This window comes from Chionomys nivalis, chromosome 22 (assembly GCF_950005125.1).
Source record: "Chionomys nivalis chromosome 22, mChiNiv1.1, whole genome shotgun sequence".
NCBI classification, from domain to species: Eukaryota; Metazoa; Chordata; class Mammalia; order Rodentia; family Cricetidae; genus Chionomys; species Chionomys nivalis.
Genome location: NC_080107.1, coordinates 1172988 through 1193154, shown reverse-complemented (window position 1 = coordinate 1193154; position 20167 = coordinate 1172988). Strand labels below are relative to the sequence as shown.

The 20167-nt window shown below is 42.0% G+C and overlaps 1 protein-coding gene across 8 annotated transcripts in view; it reads right to left on the bottom strand.

The window, feature by feature from the left end:
• Positions 1 to 12495, bottom strand: part of Ctnnd1 (catenin delta 1) — a 50130-nt gene extending 37635 nt beyond the window's left edge. For all 8 annotated transcript variants that reach the window (XM_057754589.1, XM_057754592.1, XM_057754594.1 and 5 more), the window contains exon 1: positions 12308 to 12495. The gene's annotated coding sequence lies outside the window, so the exon portion shown is untranslated. The remainder of the gene's footprint in view (positions 1 to 12307) is intronic.
• Between the last annotated feature and the right edge of the window lie 7672 nt (positions 12496 to 20167).

The window sequence follows — 20167 nt, the reverse complement described above, 5'->3', positions numbered from 1 at the left end:
TCTGTTGGAGAGCAGCAGGACCTAGCCATTACAAACCCCACTGACACACACAAACAAAAGTGTTATCTAGCCCCAAAGTTCATTCTCTTTTTCTCAAGAATTTTGAAAATGAAGCTACAGTTTCCCTTGCTCATGGCCCAAACCAAATAAATGAGAGTCGATCAAATACTAGGAGATGGACCTACAAAATGAATTCTTTTTTTTTTTTTTTGGTTTTTCGAGACAGGGTTTCTCTGTGGCTTTGGAGCCTGTCCTGGAACTAGCTCTTGTAGACCAGGCTGGTCTCGAACTCACAGAGATCCGCCTACCTCTGCCTCCCAAGTGCTGGGATTAAAGGCGTGCGCCACCACCGCCCGGCTACAAAATGAATTCTTAAAAGCATCTAAGGAAGTTTTCTGAAATAAAGCAAGAAAAAACTAGTTGTAAAAGACATCCGCACGACAGCACTAAACACCCCTATTCATGCTGCTGCTGCTCCAAGGTGTCGGGCAGGTCTGCGTCAGACTAAACAGGTGAACTAGGGAAGCAGCGTTGACTCAGGGTTGCCATCACCCTGGAGTGTGAGCCAGCAAAGTACAGTCCATCAACTACAATTTAACTTAACTTCACTAGAGATCCTGAGTTGAACTATCTCTGGCTCTTTCAGACATATTTGGAAAACTCAACTAAAGGATGAGTTAACGAGAACATCCCTGGAAGGCTCAGGACCTTAGGTGAAGGATGAATCTGTTTGCTATCTAGCTTCCTGCATCAAGCTCCAAAGCTGTAAATGGAGGCTCACATCCATAAATAAGCCCAGCGCTGGGACATGAAGGCAGGACGAATGCTCTAAGTCCAAGTTAGCCTGGACAATGTGATGAGACTTCATCATAGCATTGGGAAGGCAGAAGAAGGGGAGATAGAATGTGTCTCATAGAGTCAGGCTAGATTCCAAACAGCCGGCATCCCAAGAATGAAGGGTGCCTAGGAAGCTATGCCACTCCACTACCCAGCTCCAGCTCCCGGACGCTCCTTACTCCAGAGCGGTCTTCAAGAAGAATTATTAAGAGGGTTTGATGAAGACACCAGCTGTTCCCACTACTTTTTCTCCCCCTCCTCGAGCTCACATCAAACAGAGAATACAATTGACCGGTCAGTAGGAAGGAGGAGCCTGGACTAAAATAGCAGGAAGAGTGCCAACTGGCCCCACTTGGAATTCTTGCTTGGCTCAGTTTAAAAATAAGGAACTTTTGTCATCCACTCCTTCTTTCCAGTTCTCTCTACAATCTGCCTTTCAGTGTCCAATGAGTTAAGTTTTCCCCACAACTCCTTGGTCAGAGAACACAGGGGAGTGCACATAAACAGGCTGGATGTAAAATAATGTCTGAGGGGTGGGAAGGTTTCCTGAACTGCAGAAACAACTTCAGTACAGGCTTCCCACACACACACCAAAAAAAAAAAAAAAAAAGCACAGAGGCAAAGGGAGAACACACAACTCAATATAAACATTATAGTAACTATTTCTTAAGGCTTGGGTAACAGGTGAGATCAATAGCGCGTCCTGAATGAATGTAACTCCCAGCATGTATGAAGTGCTAAGCCAATTTGCAACACTGAAGAAGAAAAAGGAAAAAAAGACTACATGACCAAGCTCCTCCCCTCCTCCCCAACCCATATTCCAAGTTGGCCAGAGTTGGCCAAGAAGGAAGTTAAGGAAGCTAGCATTTCCCTTTCAGACAGGAAGTAAATTAGCCCTTCCTGTGAGTTTTAAACAAACTGTACAGCTGGGGTTTCAATGCTAACATCCTCTCTTGCATTTGTTCCACAATTTCAAAATTGCAAGGGGAGGGGGAACGGAGCCATGGTCTAAGTTTCCTTTAACAGGCAACTTGAGTTTTCCACACCACATATTGGCATAACATTCAAATCAGCATTAACATGCAATCATAAAACAATACTGGGTAACACAAATAAATAACATCGATAAACTCGAATTAACCAGCTCCTACTCTTAGTAGTCTCCTCATGCCAACTAAATATCCATCCACCTGAGACTTCAACCTGGAGGCCACAATCATTTGGAAATTAACATTTTCAAAAAGGCTACACACACACAAAAAAAAAAAAAAAAAAAGGCTACACAGTGATTCTCACAGCTGTAGAAAACCATGTGGCCTGCTCCTGCCAATCTAACCACAACATTCCTTTGACGAAGGGGCAGAAGTTAGAAAATACACTTGGGCATGCTTTGCTGCCCACTAGGCATCTTGGATTGACCTAGAAGCTCTGTGAAAGCAAGAACTTAAGTCAAAGTCTCACAGTTTGCTGTCTGCTGGTCTCTTCCTGCCTCACCCTCCGGATTGCTGGGATTAGAGACATACTATTTTACTTAGCAGCCAAGCCATCTGTAGACCCCTGAGCTGCTCTCTGGGAACATGCCTATTTACACTGCAGACAGAACATTTTCAATGTTTTCATTTCCTGCATACAAATCTATACAAATTCCCAAGACTGGTTCCATATTCTACTGCAAAAAGGCCAAGTCCTAAATCTTTCAAGCATTCGTGACCCCTAGATATTCCCAGGCTACTTGATAACAGATGAGGGATAACCAGAAACTCAGACATCGAGCACTACTGCTGACATTTTTCCAAGCCAAGTCACTTTAACTTCTGGTTTGAGATAAAAATATATAAATAAAAAAAAATTTTAAAAAGTAGCAAAATGTCCTTAAGAGCTACGGAGAAAAGTATTCCTATGAGATACTTTAAGTGAAGACTTGGTTAAAAAACATGAACAGCATTACACGATAGTCATGACAATTATAAACCTTCACTATCTACACATTCTGGAGAAATAAGAATCAACCAGTTACTTAAAGCAACCTGAAAATCTTGTAGAAATCTGTGATTACCTGGAGTACTGCCCACCTAAAATGATACAGGTAGGAGATGGGAATCGGGAGGCAGTCCTTAGTCATCCCTCAGAGATGGTATTAAGTAACAGGAGGACAACCAGATAATTAAAAATAGAGGGAAGAAGAAGGAGTAACCACGGCAAGGACCAGGACTAAAGCCTCTAACAAAAGTAAAGGGAAAGATGGGTGTAGTAGCCAGGACAGGGTAAACCCAGCCTGGGGAGGTTCAAGCAGGAAAACTGTTCCAAGTCCAAGACTAACCTGAACTATGCTGTCATCTTGAATAGCCACATACACACAGGGGAGGGGGACAGATATCTTTAACTAAATAACAGATTTGCTAAGTCAGAAATCGTGAGAGGGAAAATAAGTATGGGTGATTCAAGACACAGGGTGTCTGGTGATTGGGTATTATCTAACTTTCCTATAAAGGTTGCCAAAAAACACCAAATCACCAAATAGTTGGTTATTCTTTTTCAGTCCCATCAAAATCAACAAGCAGAGTAGTTCAGAATATGCTTTGATAATCAGCAATAAATTAAATTTACATATCTGGAAAGCGAAAATTGAGTCCTTCGATTACTTAACAAGGATTATCAACTCTGATATGCAAGATAAAAATATGGATGGGTATGGTAGCTTATAAAGTGACTGTGATCCCCAGTCTTAGGGAGGGGATTCCAGAAACCATCAAATCCAACATTAAAGAAGGGAGGAACTTCTAACCAGGCTTGGTAGCCCAAATCTTTAATCCTGGCAGAGACAGGCAGACCTCGGTTAGTTTTCAGGCCAGCTCGGTCTACATAGTGAGTTTCAAGGGCTATGTAGAAAGATCTTGTCTCTGAGCATAAGAAGCAGCAGCAGGTGAGGTCTAACACACCTAAGCAAAACCAACAAATGTGGACAAAAGGAAACTGTAGCAGATGTTTGCTAAATTTCTCCTTTTCCTAGGCTACTATGTAGATAAGAAAAAAATATCTTTACAAATACAGACAAACTTATTCTAACTAACAGCACTAGTATTAACAGCATAGTTCAGGTTAGTCTTGGACTTGGAACAGTTTTCCTGCTTGATCTCCGAGACAAGGATCATCAACCTATACAAATCACTATTATGAAAATTACTCTCACTGGGAGAAAAAGATTGGGCCTGCTGCTGCCTCAAGTTAGTAGGGGAACACTAGTCACAGCTGTTGTCTCTAGAACCTAAAGGTAATTTCCCTTTGTACGTGATAGTGCCAAACAGGATCCTGTGCCAGTACACACCAGCCCAGACAGGTCTCATACTCACCCCCACCATCTCTTCTGACCGGGGTAACAACCAGTCTAGGCAATGTGCCCTTTCTATTCCTCTCACCTATATGACCACTCACTTATTTTGGTCTCTAGTCTTGTAAAACATAATCCTCAGCATTTGAAAAGTGGAGGCAAAAGGAACAGGAGGGAGTTCATTGGGCCAGCCTAGGATCCATGAAACTCTGTCTCAAATAAAGACAGACAGACTGACGGACGAACGGACGGACAGATGGATAGATGGCAGCAACACACACACACAAATTTTCTCCTCTTGGCACCACTCTACGTATTATACTTTTTCAACAGATTGTAACATATGTACTTATATGCTCATTACTTATTAAGTATATCTGGTATATAATAATACACATTATTATTATACACTAGAGCACGGCATGCAGCAGATTTTTGTGTGTGCTAGGGATCAAACCCAGGGATTTGTTTATACCAGATAAATGTTCTACTACTGAGCTACCTCCTCAGCCCTAGGTTTGTTGTGTGTCTTTCTTTCTTTCTTTCTTTCTTTCTTTCTTTCTTTCTTTCTTCCTTTCTTTCTCTTCTGTTCTATTTTGCCTTTTCTGATTTGCTTTTAGGAAAGAATGCTGATATCTAGCCCAGCTAGTTCCCATCTCCTCTCCTACATTAGCCTTAAGTGTACACCTGCCAAGTTCAAGAACTACAGGTAGTTAAACTTTAGAAAATAAGTTTAACTACAGGTAGTTAAACTTTAGAAAATAAGTTAGCTTGATTTTGTTTTTATTTTAATATTTTTTTGTTTAGTTGGTTGCATTTGTGTTCCTTTTGAGACAGGGTCTCAAGTTCCCCATGCTAACCTCAAACTCACTACCTACCCAAGGAAAACTTCATTCCTGAGCCCTCTACTTCTCATGTGTTCAGGTTAGTCTTGAACTAGCATGCACCACCTGACTAGGTCTTTTTATTATTATTATTTTGCATATGTATATGTGTGGAACCTATGCCATGAGGCACACATGCAGAAGTCATCGAGTTTGGCAGCAAGCACCTTACTCACGCCATCTAGCCAGTTCTATTTATCCGTAGTTTTTAGCAAGGTCCACTATGTGGCACAGGCTGGCCTCACTCTCCAGATCTTCCTGTCCAGCTGCCCAAATACTAGGATTACTGGCACGTGGCATACCAGGTTCTCTACATTTTTTCTAACTGTGATCCTCAGGTATGTCTATGATTTGGGGGCTTCTACACACCTACAGCCATGCCTGCTCCTTGGCCGCCCTGCAGCAGGGTGAACACTCTAGGGCCCAACTGTGTCCTAGTTTGCAAAGCCAGCCATGGAGGGACCAGCAGAGGATTACAGTTTCCCCATCCCAACAAAGAAGCAGGAAAGAAATCAGATTGGCATCAATTTCCCTTTTAAAATCGACTCCTCTATTTGAAAGTGGAGTGAATATACAGCAACTTCATTCAACAGACTGACTTGATTGCCATGAGATGGGAACTGCAGCTGCTTTGATAAAGGTACTGAAAAGTCGACCTACTTTCTGTAACAATGTCTATGTCCTCAGACATCAGAATAAATTTTGGTCTCTTAAAATATAAACTTCTTCAAACAAGTACCTTTTCATTCTACAGTAAGAAACATGCTTCTCCACTCCAATACAAAACACAACATTGGTCACGCATACAAACATGGTCATTTATTCTGAGAAAAGCACACTTCTTTTGCTCTACTATTGGCTAGGCTAGAATGGGTAATTAATTAGACAGATGAGATCTAAAAGAAAATATCAAACATAAAAACTAACTAAGGGCCTGGGAGTGGTGTCCAATCCTTTAGTCCCAGAATTAGGGAGGCAGAAGAAGATAGATCTCTTTGGGTCCGAGGACAGCCTGGTCTACAGAGTTCCAGGGCAGACAGGGCGACACAGAGAAACCTGGGGGCAACAGTGACAGGCACTATTGACTCCCTAGATGGTACCTTCATGTCAATCTAAGGCAAGTAAACCAGAAGCAGTATTCTACACTTGTCTTTTGCACCAATACAACTAACTAAGGACAAAATCAAAATCTTGAGAAGACCATTAGCTTAGGAATATGGTGCAGAGAACCTGAAAGCGAACACCAGGGGAAGAACCAGGAGAAACCGTAAATAATATAGACTAGAAGTCGAGGAATTTGGGTAACTAGCCATCACAGAGGCTAAAGAGTACCAAATAAACCCTATCAGAGCCGGGCGGTGGTGGCGCACGCCTTTAATCCCAGCACTCGGGAGGCTGAGGCAGGCGGATCTCTGTGAGTTCAAGGCCAGCCTGGTCTACAAGAGCTAGTTCCAGGACAGGAACCAAAAGCTACGGAGAAACCCTGTCTTGAAAAATCCAAAAAAAATTAAAAAAAAAAAAAAAAAAACACACTATCAGAACCCTGGTTGCATGGGTTACATAATAGAAGAAACTACACAGCAAGAACCTGTCTCTGAAAGGTGAGGGCTTCGGTGGAGAGAAGAAAAGTTACAAGTTTCCTTCCAAACAGGGCTTCGTCTAAGATATGCATCCTAAGCCCAGCCAGACTTTTCCTCAGGAAAAAGTCAACTTTTCACAGGAAGCACTCATGAAATCAAAATTTCTACATGGTATAGTTTTTCAAATGTCCATAAATACGGGCTGCAAGTGGGATGTTTCCCAAGAGGGAGCTCGGTTCAGTAAAAAAGATAGCAAAACCCTGCCTTCATTTCTGTACAAGCATTTATAACCTGACATTAGCTTAGCAAATTCTGGCTGGAAGGCTTGAGGTGAAGAATCTGACTCAAAATGGCATGTAAAAAGAAAAAAGGAGGTATGGTAGTACATACCAAGAAACTGAGGAGGCAGAGAGGAGGCTCTTAGCAAATTTGAGGGCGGCTTCAAACGGAAATCTGGTTCAAGAGTTGATGATAATAAACCCAAACTGTCTCAGTTCACTCCGATTAAATTACATTTACACAAAGTTCTGTTTCTGCTAAACACAAAGAAGGGAGTAACTTGCTTTTTTCTAAAGTCTTTGATGAAATTATGAAAACATTCAAGCAGTGCTACCTGTTTTGTCTCCCCATCAACACCTTCCTTAGGAAGAGACAAACCCCACAACTCCCCAAAGTTGCTGCCTACTACAAAATAAAATGCCTCCTCCCACCCCTCCCCTGTCAGGATTTTTCTATGCAGTCCTGGCTGTCCTGAACTAGCTCTGTAAACCAGGCTGGCCTCGAACTCAGATGTCTGCCTGTCTCTGCCTCCCGAGAGCTGGGATTAAAGGCGTGTGCCACCACTACCACCCAGCAAAAATTCTGCATATTTAAAATAAAAACTTTAAACACCACTTTCCCCATTGTATGAGACTTATGAAAACATCAACCAAATTACCTACCACTGGTCATCACAGAATACTTGAAGAAAAACTCTTTAAGACTAGATGTGGTCTAGGATGTAGGATGCGGTGGTAGTGGTACTTGTCGTTAATCCCAACACAAAGGCAGAGACAAGAGGACCTCTCTGAGTTTGGGGCCTACCTGGCCTATATAGCAAGTTCCAGGACAGCTCCAAACCAGAGAGACCCTATCAAAGGAAAAAAAAATAAAGGAATAAAGGAATAAAGAAATAAAGAAAGAATAGAAAAGAGCCGGGCAGTGGTGTCGCACGCCTTTAATCCCAGCACTCAGGAAGCAGAGACAGGCAGATCTCTGAGTTCGAGGCCAGCCTGGTCTACAAGAACTAGTTCCAGGACAGGCTCCAAAGCCACAGAGAAAAACCCTGTCTCGAAAAACCAAAAAGAAAACAAAAAACAAAAAACAAACAAACAAACAAACAAAAAAAACAATTGGTATCAGGCCAGGTGTGGTAGATACTCCTATAATTCCAGCACTTGGGAGGAAGAGACAGAAAGATCAGGACAGGAGGCTGGAGAGATGGCTCAGTGGTTAAGAGCATTGCCTGCTCTTCCAAAGGTCCTGAGTTCAATTCCCAGCAACCACATGGTGGCTCACAACCATCTGTAATGAGGTCTGGTGCCCTCTTCTGGTCTGCAGGCATATACGCAGAAAGAATATTGTATACACAATAAATAAATAAATTAATTAAAAAAAAGGAAAAAAAAAAAAAGATCAGGACAGGAGTCCCTGTCTCAAAATGAGACCTGGAGGAAGGAGAAAATGTTGCCAAACACATTTTCTTTGAAGCACTCATGTGTAGAATTATCATCCCAAGCTCTTCGTGTTTTTGTTAGTAGTGGTATAAAAACCAGTGATCCAAGCAGGACTGATCAGGTTCTCGCTGATGCCCACGTTTTCCCCCAGCAACAGCTGCCTAAGCTACCAAAGACACCTTACCTCTTACACTGTTCTTTAGACTGATTGCTAAGAAAAGCTAAACCTTAGAATCTTCCATTATTTCCAGAAACTTTGTTCTGAAGCTAGCTGTGATGACACATGTCTACAGTACCAGCAACATAAGGATGTGACAGAAGGGTCAGAAGGAATCACAAACACAGGGCAGGTCCTCACTACGTTCTCAAGTTTGGGCCAACCTCAGCCAAATGAGATTCCCAAAGATAGGGTTGGTGAAATGTCTCAGTGGATAAAGGCACGTACCACCAACTGTAAGGACTGGAGTTCAATCCCGAGAATCCACACGTAGGAAAAACCAGACTCTCCCTGACTTCCAACACCTGCCAACTTAGCTGGAACAGGTGCACGCCCCTCCCCAACTCCCACAAGGAAATAAATGTAAATTAATAAAATTTAAAAAAAAGTTCTAAACTAGCAGGCTAGTGAAAATGTCAAAATTACATGGGAATCTAATTCATGTCTCACCTGGAGCCTTCTCAATCCCATCAAGTTCCTTAACTAGAGAAGACTAACTGAGCACCTCAGTTAGCAGACACTGAGACAGGTGATACGGGGATAGAGACAAGACAGTACCCACTCACAAGCAGCTCAGTCTGGGTGAAAGACATAATCTTTAATATAGTATGATGTATTTATTAGATACATGATAATACATTTATTAGAACTACCTCCTACAAGCCTGTCACTGGAAGGTGGTATCATTCAATCCAAAGGGCTGAAAATTCTCTAATTTCACTAATGAGCAAATGAAGGTGGAAGCCAATTTCCAGAAGTTAAAAATGAACAAAGCAGCCAGCAGTGGTGGTGCGCACCTTTAGTCCCAGCACTGGGGCAGAGGCGGGCAGGCCTCTAAGGTCAAGCCTGCAGAGAGTTCAAGGACAACCAGAACTGTCTCAAAATAACTAATGAATATAAGAGGTCTGGTGATGAGCTCAGGGGCAGGGCACTTGCCTGGCCTGTGTTAGTCGCCGAGTTCTAGCCCCAGCTTGGTCAGAGTTCACACGGCACCTGCACAGCATATCCAGCTCCACTCGCACTAAGGACACTGGTCTTTTACTCCAATTTCGTCTCTTTAGGTAAGGACTAAAGCACTCCTCCTGTAGCAAGGCTTCGTTTATTTTAGTTCCAGCTGTTATGCCCATTCTCTCCGGGTAATGGCAGTGTATCTCTGGTTAAATCCATTGACTTTGTGGTCAATCAGACCAGGATAATCCATTTAGATAGTGAGATATTCAGAAAATCTCAGCTTCTGAGTACCAAATTCCTTTTCAAAAAATTGTTATTAAAAATTAGGTAGTCTATGCAAAACGCTTAGCACACAATAAAATAAAACAATGAGAGAGGGTGGGGGACAGGAGAACCTAGAGGCACTAACAGGGACCAGCACCTACCATAACAGAAAAAGAAATCATACAGAGCTAAATAGTTTGCTAGTGCAATAGATAGTGATCTAAGCTGAATCTTGTCTCCTCCATCCCTAAGAAGCCAACTATTTAATAAACCTAAGGCTGGGATGTAATTATAGGAAGCTTTCCTTCTATTTCAGAGCAGCACAGAACGTGTCCATACCAGAGTCCTCAGAAAGGCGCTAGAGCTCTAACCAGCCATGAGACCCCACACACCTGAAACAGACCACCACCTCACTCACCTAACAAAGACACTAAGCAATTTATATAAAAAGCAGACAAGGAAAGACATCTGTACAATGCATACTTATCTGTCATCATTTTCACCCAAAATCAATATAAAAAGCACAGCAAATAGTAATAATAGCAAAATAAAAGATTACTTATCTGTACCCTTTCCTATGATTCCTGAAAGAACCAACAGAGGTGAAGTAAAAGACAATAATCTTCCATCTTATCATCTCCAGACGCTCTAGACTTCACTGCAGGCCAAACAACGGCTTAGTTTGTAACAATAGTCCTGGACCCCAGCGCTGTTCAGCCCAGCTACACAAAGCCCAGTTTCGGAGCCGGACCCAGACCCGGATCACCAGCAGTCATCCAGAACCGATTTTCAAACTGCCTTTGTACTCCTCCTTCAGACGCTCATCCCTCCCCCTAAGGGCTGAGCGAGAAACCGACACTCTGGCAGCACCAGACCAACCCTCCACAGACCCACCAAGAAACCTCCAAAGAAAAAGAATTTCAAAGGAAAATTGAAAAAACTAGAAATGAGAACTATAGCCCAACTGACTGTACACGTTGTCTTTTTTCTTTTTTTCCAACTACTTCTCTTTATTCTGAGGCGCAGTCGTCAAATTCTTTCCTGTAACCCTCGCCCAGACGATATGGAAAGGGAAAGAGGAACAAAAGTTGTTTCCTCCAGAAGCCACAACCTCACAAGGATAAAATCATCTTGCAAGGAATGTCTTCACAGAAGAAAAAACCTCAAGGAAGTGTTCCAGTCTAAAAAGAATGGGGGCAGGGACTACAAAACCAGAAAATAAAAGATTCATAACAATTTAAAGGTAATGAGCAGCTTATACATTAAGACCCATCTTACTACAATTAGAGCAGTATCTGTTCCAGCCCTAATTCCCATACTGATTCCCATTTTAAAAAAAGAGTACCCTATTTTGCAGCTACTGATGAGTTGGCTATATAATTATCTGGGATCAGTACATTTGCAAGAATGTATGTGCAAAAAGCAAAACCAAGCAAATCAGAAGACCAATCCTAAAACATGAAGCAGAGTCACAGGCCTTTAACAGTGCTCTAACTTACTGCTAAGTTAGCCAAGCAAACACACAAACAAAAGACAACTCTAAAAAGCACCTTTCCAGTTGCTTAAAAATGAAATTCCCTTTGTGCTTTCTCAAGTGGGTTTTGCAAACTCATGTTTTCATTAAGTGGTTTCTCTTCGCCCAACCCTTCACAACCTAGGGCCCTCTCAGAAACCGAAAGGGCTGAAGACTTTCAGGTGTTCTGCCGCTTTACTACCGCCAACAGAAAGCACGATTACAATTCCTTACCCCAGAAAGCACCATTATCATATTTGCAGGTTTAACATACAACACCTTCACAAATCTCTGCCATCCAAAGTAACTTTAGGTTTAAAAAAAAAAAAAAAAAAAGCTGTGGCAATTCAGTTAACAGAGATCCACTTGTTTTCCAAGGCAAAGCAAAGAGGCTCCTTCAAACAGGCGAGGCTCCCACCCACCACACCTGGAGAAGTAAGGGATCCACCCAGGAAGAGCAGAGCTGCAACCATCCAGGCCGTTCAAACTCTCAGGAGGAAACAACAATACTATTTAAGCTCTAAAGCTCCCTACAACTTTCCACTGCCACAGATTTGAAGGTGAGGGGGCTGGAAGTTTTTAAACATGGTAAGAGCCATCTGTACAGCTCTCCCGACCAGGACAAATCCCTTTCACAACCCACACACAACATGCCAAAAACTAACTTTTTGAGTTATGAAAACAGAAGTATGTTAGCTTAACCCAGAAAAATAAAATAAAAATACACACAAAAATGTAATCTACACAACTTCTACCTCTGGTTCTAACCAGCTTCCGGTATTACACCTAGTACATTTACCTTTGCCTTAATATAAATAAAATACCAAAATACGTCCAAACTATTAAAAGTAGAAAAACATAATTGATTAGAAATTCACCGTCAGCATTAACAGGCTCTCTTGCCTTTTTTAATTTCCCCCCAGTTACCATTAAGACAAAAATTCCACTTGGGTTAGCCTTTCCCCAACTGGTTATACACACATTTTTAGAAAAGAAAAAAAATGAAAAGAGCACACACCTCAGATGTGGACTTCTAAAGCCGATCCTTTAAGAGTAAACCCAAAGCTTCAGCAGTGTGCTAAGAAAATCCAACGAGGTTCGCCCTCTTCCTCGTTTCAGGATCTTTCCTGCCTCTTTCCCTCTCCCTCCGCGTCTGTCTCTCCCTCCCTTCCTTCTGCTCGACCCCCCTTCTCTCTCTCCCCCCTCTCTCTCTCTCTCTCTCTCTCTCTCTCTCTCTCTCTCTCTCTCTCTCTCTCTCTCTCTCTCTCTCTCTCGCCTTCTCTTTCTCTCTCTCTCCCTCTCTCTCTCCCTTTCCCTCAGATCCAACACCTAAAATGGAAGTTGCACCCAGCCAGAGGCAAGGAAGCCTGGGTGGTGACAAACCGATCTGGCAGCCCTACCCTAGCTTTCCTAAGTGATGTCAGCCCCTGCGAGCTTCCAATAGGAGCCAGGCATAAATCAGGGAGCTGACCTTATCCAATAGGAAACTTTATTATAGGAAATTAAAAAAAAAAAGAGGAGAGAAAGACGAGGAAGTTTTATATATATATTATATATATATATTTATATTTAAAGCAGAGACTATACAGTCTCTGAGGAATTACTGCAGAGCTCGGCGGGGAGGTGGGAGGTGCGAAATAACAAAGCTTTTTAGAGCGGCACGCCTAAGCCTCAGTTCCTCTTTGATGAGGGTCTTGCTCCCTTTCCCTACCTAGCAGGGTGGGAAAACAGAAGAGAGCTTACTTTATTTGCCTGCTGCTGTTTGGTTTGTTGCTTTCTTCCCCAAAGCATTTTCCCAAAGGAAGCCAGGAGGGAAGGAGAGAGAAATCCCAGAAACAGGGCTGTGTGTTGATTGGAATGGTAGGAAATATCTGAGGCAAACTCTCAATTTCATTGTTTTGATTTAATTGCATTAAAGCTAATGAGGAAAAATAAACGCTTAGGCTTGTTCACAGCTTGTTAGCCTCTTTTGCTCTAACCAAAAGGAAGCAGAATGCACGGAGCTGTAGAGGAAAACCTCTGTCTTTCCATCAAAATAATGTGGGCTTGCCCGGAGTGTCAGGCAGGATCCACAAACAAAGAGTTTAGAATAGATAAAAAATATCGTTAAAATAAGAGAATGCTATTTCTTTGTGAACTCAAAACTACCTGGCTTTTTTATTTGACCTAAATACAACATTACCAGGATTTTTCTTTGAATTCATTTAAGGTTAGGGAGGGGTATTGTTGGGTTTTGTTTTTTTTTTTCTTCGGTGGGGAGGTTGCTTTGTTTTGCTTGAGATAAGGTTTCATTGGACCATTGGCTTACCTCAAACTCAAAATCCCTCTACCTTCTCGGTGATGGGAATGCTGGCATATTACCACCTGGTAAGACTGTTATTATTTATTCACTAATTACTAAGCCAAGATGATGAATTAAAAGGGTTCTCTTTCTGTTTTAAAATGTATCTGTGTTTATCTATGCTTGCACATGTGCACAGGCACACATGTACCACAGCACTCATGTTCAGGTCGGAGGACAATCTGTAGGGATCCATCCTCTCCTTAGGAGATCATGATAACGTAGGTCAGGAAGCTTGGCAGCGAGCACTTCTGCCCCTAAGACCGCCTGCTGATGCTATTTCTTATTTACTTTTTACTTTTATTTTTTAGACAGGGTCTCACTATGTAGCCACGGCTGTTCTGGAATTCTATGTGTACACAGGCTGGCCTTGAACTCATGGCGATGCCCCTGCCTCTGCTTCCTGAGTGCTGGATAATAGGTGCGTGTTCCTACTGGCTGCTGCAAAATTAATCTTCATAAAGCTTTCATAATCTATAATGGTAATACAAGGGCAAAAAAAAGAGACTGCAGTCAAACTGCTGTCTTCTAGCTACTCCTTCGTAAGTATTCCAGCACCTCCATGTGCCCTTGGCCAAATTATGTAATTTCCGAACCTCTTTTCTTTTTTTTTTTTTTTTTTTGGTTTTTCGAGACAGGGTTTCTCTGTAGCTTTGGAGCCTGTCCTGGAACTAGCTCTTGTAGACCAGGCTGGTCTCGAACTCACAGAGATCCGCCTACCTCTGCCTCCCAAGTGCTGGGATTAAAGGCGTGCGCCACCACCGCCCGGCCCGAACCTCTTTTCTTAACAATAAAATGGAACCAACTATCTCTCATTGGAGAGATGGCTCAGGGGATAACAGCTCACTTGCTGCTCAAACGTGAGAACCTGAATTCAGATACCAGCACCTATGTAAAAAGCCAGACATGGTCATATGCATGCCTATGGGTAGGACAGAGCCAATAAGATCACTAGAGTTTGCTGGTCACCAGCCCAGCTCCAGGCTCAAAGACATAAACCACAGAGTGCTCGACAGAATCCTGGATATCCTTCTCTAGCCTTTGCATGGGCACACATCGCCCTCATCACAGACAAATCTGTTGGAAGAATAAAAATACACATAAAAGTAATTTTTGTTTTTTTTAGCCAGACCTTGCTATATAGTTCCTACTGGCCTAAAACTCACTATATAGCCCAAGGTGGCCTTAAACTTCAAGTAATCCTACTGCTTCAGTCTACAAAGTACCACGATTACAGACAAGTCTGGTAACATAAATGTCTAAAAGTGTCTGGCATATAGTATAAACTCATTAAGAATAAACTATTGTCTGGTGGTGGAGGCACACACCTGTAATCCCAGTACTCAGAAGGCAGAGGCAGGTGGATCTCAGTGGGTGAGTTTGAGGCCAGCCTGGTCTACAAAGTTGAGTCCCAGGACAGTCATAACTGTTACACAGAGAAGCCCTGTTGGGGCTGGAGAGATGGCTCAGCAGTTAAGAACACTAACTGCTCTTCCAGAGGACCCGGATTCAATTCCCAGCACCCACATGGCAGCTCACAACTGTCTGAAAACGCAGTTCCACAAGATCTGACACATTCAGACCAATTCACATAAAATAAAGTTAAATAAATCATAAAAAAGAAGCCCTGTCTCAATAATAATAGCTCACCACTGCCCAGTAATAGCAACCAATGGAGCATCTGCTAAATGAAATACACTTTGAACTCATTACTACCTCTGTCTTCTTCTTTCTCTCTTTTCTTTTTTTCTTTTTAAGTGTGTGCTCTGCCAGTGAGACAATGCTCTCAGCTTATTTTTCTACTTTTTTCTTTTTTTGTTTTCTTTCCTTTCTTTCCTTTTTTTTTTTTTTTTTGTTTTGTTTTGTTTTTGGTTTTTCGAGACAGGATTTCTCTTTGTGACAGCCCTGGCTGTCCTGGAATGTAGTCTGTAGACCAGATTGGCCTTGAACTCAAAAAATCCACCTGCCTCTGCCCCTGAGTGCCAGGATTAAAGGCATTAAAGGCATGTGCCACCACTGCTCAGCTACTACCTTTCCCTTCCACAGCACCACTATGGACAGAATCCTGCCGTTTTATAGATGTAAAGTGGAAGGTCACCAAGGTTCGGTTTATTCGCTCTATGTCTGACAGAACAGCCGTCACCCATCATCACACTTCTTATCTATGTAGCCCAACATTCCTGGTCATTAGCCACGATCTAACACCTGGTATTTATACTACTGTTTTGAAAACCCTCATTTATTTAGTCTATTGTACTCAAAGACCATACAGGCATTATAACATTTGTTTGATCTAGTTTTTAGCCAAAGTGGAATGAGAAAGAAATACATTGTCAAGAAGGTAATAGTAAGAACTACCTCATTATCTAAGAATCTTCTCTCATTACTTAGGATATCTTCTATAGCCAAACTTCATCCCTGCCAAGTTCAACAGCCAAAGACAATTGCTAGAGGCAATCAATATTAGTGAGGCAGAAACAGGAGACACAGCCTGGACCATATCAAGTCTAGCTAGGACTAAATAACCAAAAAGACTATCTCAAAAAACAAAAAATAAAAATGAATATAAGTTAATGAATTGAAGTATATTTTAGACATGCATGGCTGTTTTTCTCTTTTCCTGTTTCTCTTTTTTTATGCATGGAACATTATATTCAGTGTTCAATAACCTTCAAAAGTTTAACTTCCCCACACACAACCATCACCGAAAAGCAAGATACCATAAAATGGCCGGGCGGTGGTGGCGCACGCCTTTAATCCCAGCACTCGGGAGGCAGAGGCAGGCGGATCTCTGTGAGTTCGAGAACAGCCTGGTCTACAAGAGCTAGTTCCAGGACAGGCTCCAAAACCACAGAGAAACCCTGTCTCGAAAAACCAAAAAAAAAAAAGATACCATAAAATGATGAAAGATTAGGAAAAAGCTGGGAGGAAGAAAATAAAAGTATGTCTAAAAAGAAATAGGAACTGGGCCTGGTGGCGCACACCTTTAACCACAAGCACTCAGAGACAAAGGCAGGCAGATCTCTGTGAGTTCCAGTCCAGCCTGGTCTACAGAGTAAGAAAAAAAAAAGAAGAAGTTGGGCATGGTGGTAAACACCTATAACCAAGCCTATTAGGGAAGCTGAGGCAAAAGGACTGTAGATCTGAGGCAGGCCTAGGCAACACTGTGGGAACATCCTGTTTTTTCTTTAAATAAAAAGTGAAAAGAGAAGTTCTGTTGGGCTGAGATTTAAATGGCTCAGTGTGTTAAAGTACACGCTCAGCATATACAAAGAAGGCCTGGATTTCAATACTTAGCAACATTCAAATCAGCAGACAGAGTACAGGATAGAGTGCTGTGCATTATAATGAATCTACTTATCTTTCTTCTTCTTTATTTTTTGGTTTTTCAAGACTGGGTTTCTTTGTGTAAGAGCCCTAGCTGTCCTAGAACTAGCTCTTGTAGACCACACTGGCCTCAAACTCACAGAGATCCACCTGCCTCTGCCTCTCCAAGTGCCGTCATCACCATCTGGCCTATTTTTATTCATTTTTAAATGTATTACATTTATTTATTTATGAACAGTGTGCCAGTGGAAGTCAGAGGGCAACTTTCCAGGATCTGTTCTCTCTTTCTACCATGTGGGTCCCTGGGATAAAGACCAGGTCAGCAAGCTTAGCAGCAAGCAACCTTACCTGCTAAACCATCTTAGCAGGCAAATTGATTATCATCATCATCATCATCATCATTATTGTAGTTTTTTAAGACAGGGCCTCGGGGCTAGAGAAATGGCTTAGAGGTTAAGAGCACTGGCTGCTCTTCCAGAGATCCTGAGTTCAATTCCCAGCACCTACATGGTGGCTCACAACTATCAGTAATGTGATCTGGTGCCCTCTTCTGGCCTGCAGGCATACATGCAGGCAAAACACTGTATACATAACAAGTAAATAAACCTTAAAAAAAAAAAAAAAAAGACAGGGTCTGATCATCATTATTTTAGGTTTTTAAGACAGGGTCTCATGTAGCTCCTAGGTGGTCTCATACTGCCTCTGTAGCTAAGGACAACCTTGAATTTTAATCCTTCTGCCTCCACCTCCCAAGTGTTGGATTACAAGTATGTGCCTCACCCAGTGTTTATAGGGTGTGAGAATCAAACACAGGGATTCACATAAACTAACTAAGCACTCTACTGCTATACAGCTCTAATCCCTTATCTAGCCTTGATTCTAGTTCTGAAACAGAACAAAACTATAAATGACATGATGAAATGAAAAAATGTTCATCTTTCAAAACACTGGCTATCTGTATAAGGAAAAGCAGAGTATTTTTGTTCCTACCATCTGGTGGCTATGTACCCGGAGTGAGTCATTTTGAAGTCCTGGGGAGGATGGGCATATATCATTCATTCCCTTTACAAATTTTACTACCACAAGCCGGGTGTGGTGGTGCCTACCTTTAATCCCAGCATTAGGGCAGTAGAGGCAGAGGCAGGGAGATCTCTGTGAGTTCGAGCCCAACCTAGTTTAAGTATCAGGTTCCAGGACAGCCAGGGCTGTTATACAGAGAAATCCTGTCTCAAAAACACAAAACAAACAAAAAAAGAAAAAAGAGAGAGCAAGGATAACAAATTTTACTACCAAAAAAAGCTACTTGATTAAAAAAAAAAAGCCAACCAAGAGGTCATCTCTATTTATGAAAATTAATTTAACCTTGATAAAAATGTATTAATAAGTGGATAACACATTTTCCTTATACCTCCACAGAATAACCCACAAGGGTATTGTACCTGCTCAATCAAATCTTAATTCTACAGTCAGAGGCGGCATACACAAGTTTTGTTCTGTTCCCTTCCTTGCTTGCTTCTGCTGCTGCTGCCGCTAGTATCTGGACTCTTTCAGCTATGGTGCTGCTGATGCTAGTATCTGGACTCTCTTTCAGCTATGGTGCTGCTGATGCTAGTATCTGGACTCTCTTTCAGCTATAGTGTGTGTCTTCACAAACTGCTTCCCCTTCAGGATGTGACAACTGCAACTGAAAATGTCCTGCTTCTTCTTTCTATTTTCATCCTTTTTCTTTTGTTTTGTTTTTTCAAGAAAGAGTTTCTTTGTAGCTTTGGAGCCTGTCCTGGAACTAGCTCTTATAGACCAGGCTGGTCTCAAACTCAGAGATCCGCCTGCCTCTGCCTCCCGAGTGCTGGTATTAAAAGTGTTTAGAATTTTACAAGCCCTCTCAAGTTTTACGTGGATTTAGCATACCACGTTGGGCGCCAATTTGTTGGAGAAGGCCGCTTGTTCATCCCAGCCACCCCAAACTGAAATTATCACACAGAAACTGTATTAATTAAATCACTGCTTGGCCCATTAGCTCTAGCTTCTTATTGGCTAACTCTTACATAGTAATTTAACCCATCTCCATTAATCTGTGTATCGCTATGTGGCTGTGGCTTACCAGATAAAGTTCTGTCTGGCTCCAGTGCGTCTCCATGGCTTCTCTCCCATTCTGCCTCCTTTCTCCCAGCATTCAGTTTAGTTCTGCTCTACCCTATCATGAGTTCAAGACAGTTTCTTTATTCATTAACCAATAAAAGCAACACATAGACAGATGAACCTCCCACACCAATGTGCCACCACAACTGACTCAAATCCTTTTCTTAAAAAAAGGAAAAAATAATGACTGGAGAGTTGTCTCAGAGAGATGCTCTTCCAGAGGTCCTAAATTCAATTCCCAGCAGCCACAAGACAGCTCACAACCATCTAAAATAGGATCCCATGCCATCTTCTGGTATGCAGGTATACACGCAGAATACTCGTACATAATATATACAGAAATAAAGCTGGGTGGTGGTGGTACACACCTTTAATCCCAGTGCTTAGGAGGCAGAGGCAGGCGGATCTCTGTGAGTTTGAGGCCAGTATGGTCTACAAGAGCTAGTTCCAGGACGGGCTCCAAAGCTACAGGGAAACCCTGTCTAGGAAGAAAGAAAGAAAGAAAGGAAGGAAGGAAGGAAGGAAGGAAGGAAGGAAGGAAGGAAGGAAGGAAGGAAGGAAGGAAGGAAGAAATTTTTAAAAAGAAAACAGTGTTAGGAATAGAATCCAGGGCCTCCTACATGCTAGTAAAGCATTCTACTATTAAGTTACACACGAAGCCCCCAGATCCTTTGGGAAAATGTGATAAATCTCATTAAGGACACATTTGAACACACTGTCTTACTCACCCACAAATGTTTTGTTTCTGCAGGTTCTTCTTTTACTACATCCTCTTGGCTATTACATTTCCTTAACCACATTTTATAATAGGTAACTTTGAATTGGATCATTTTTACCCAGAGCAAGACATCATCAGGTATCTACTGAGGGTCAGGGTCAGCAATCCAAACTAAATCATGGTCCCAATGCACACTGGTAAAGACTTTACAGATTTATAGTATGGGTTGACATTCTCTTTCTCTCTCTGATGAGCTTTTTCTTGTTGTTGTTGTGGGTCTTTGTTGTTGTGCTTTGTTTGCTTGATTTGGTGTTTTTTTTTGTTTTGTTTTTTGTTTTGGTTTTTCGAGACAG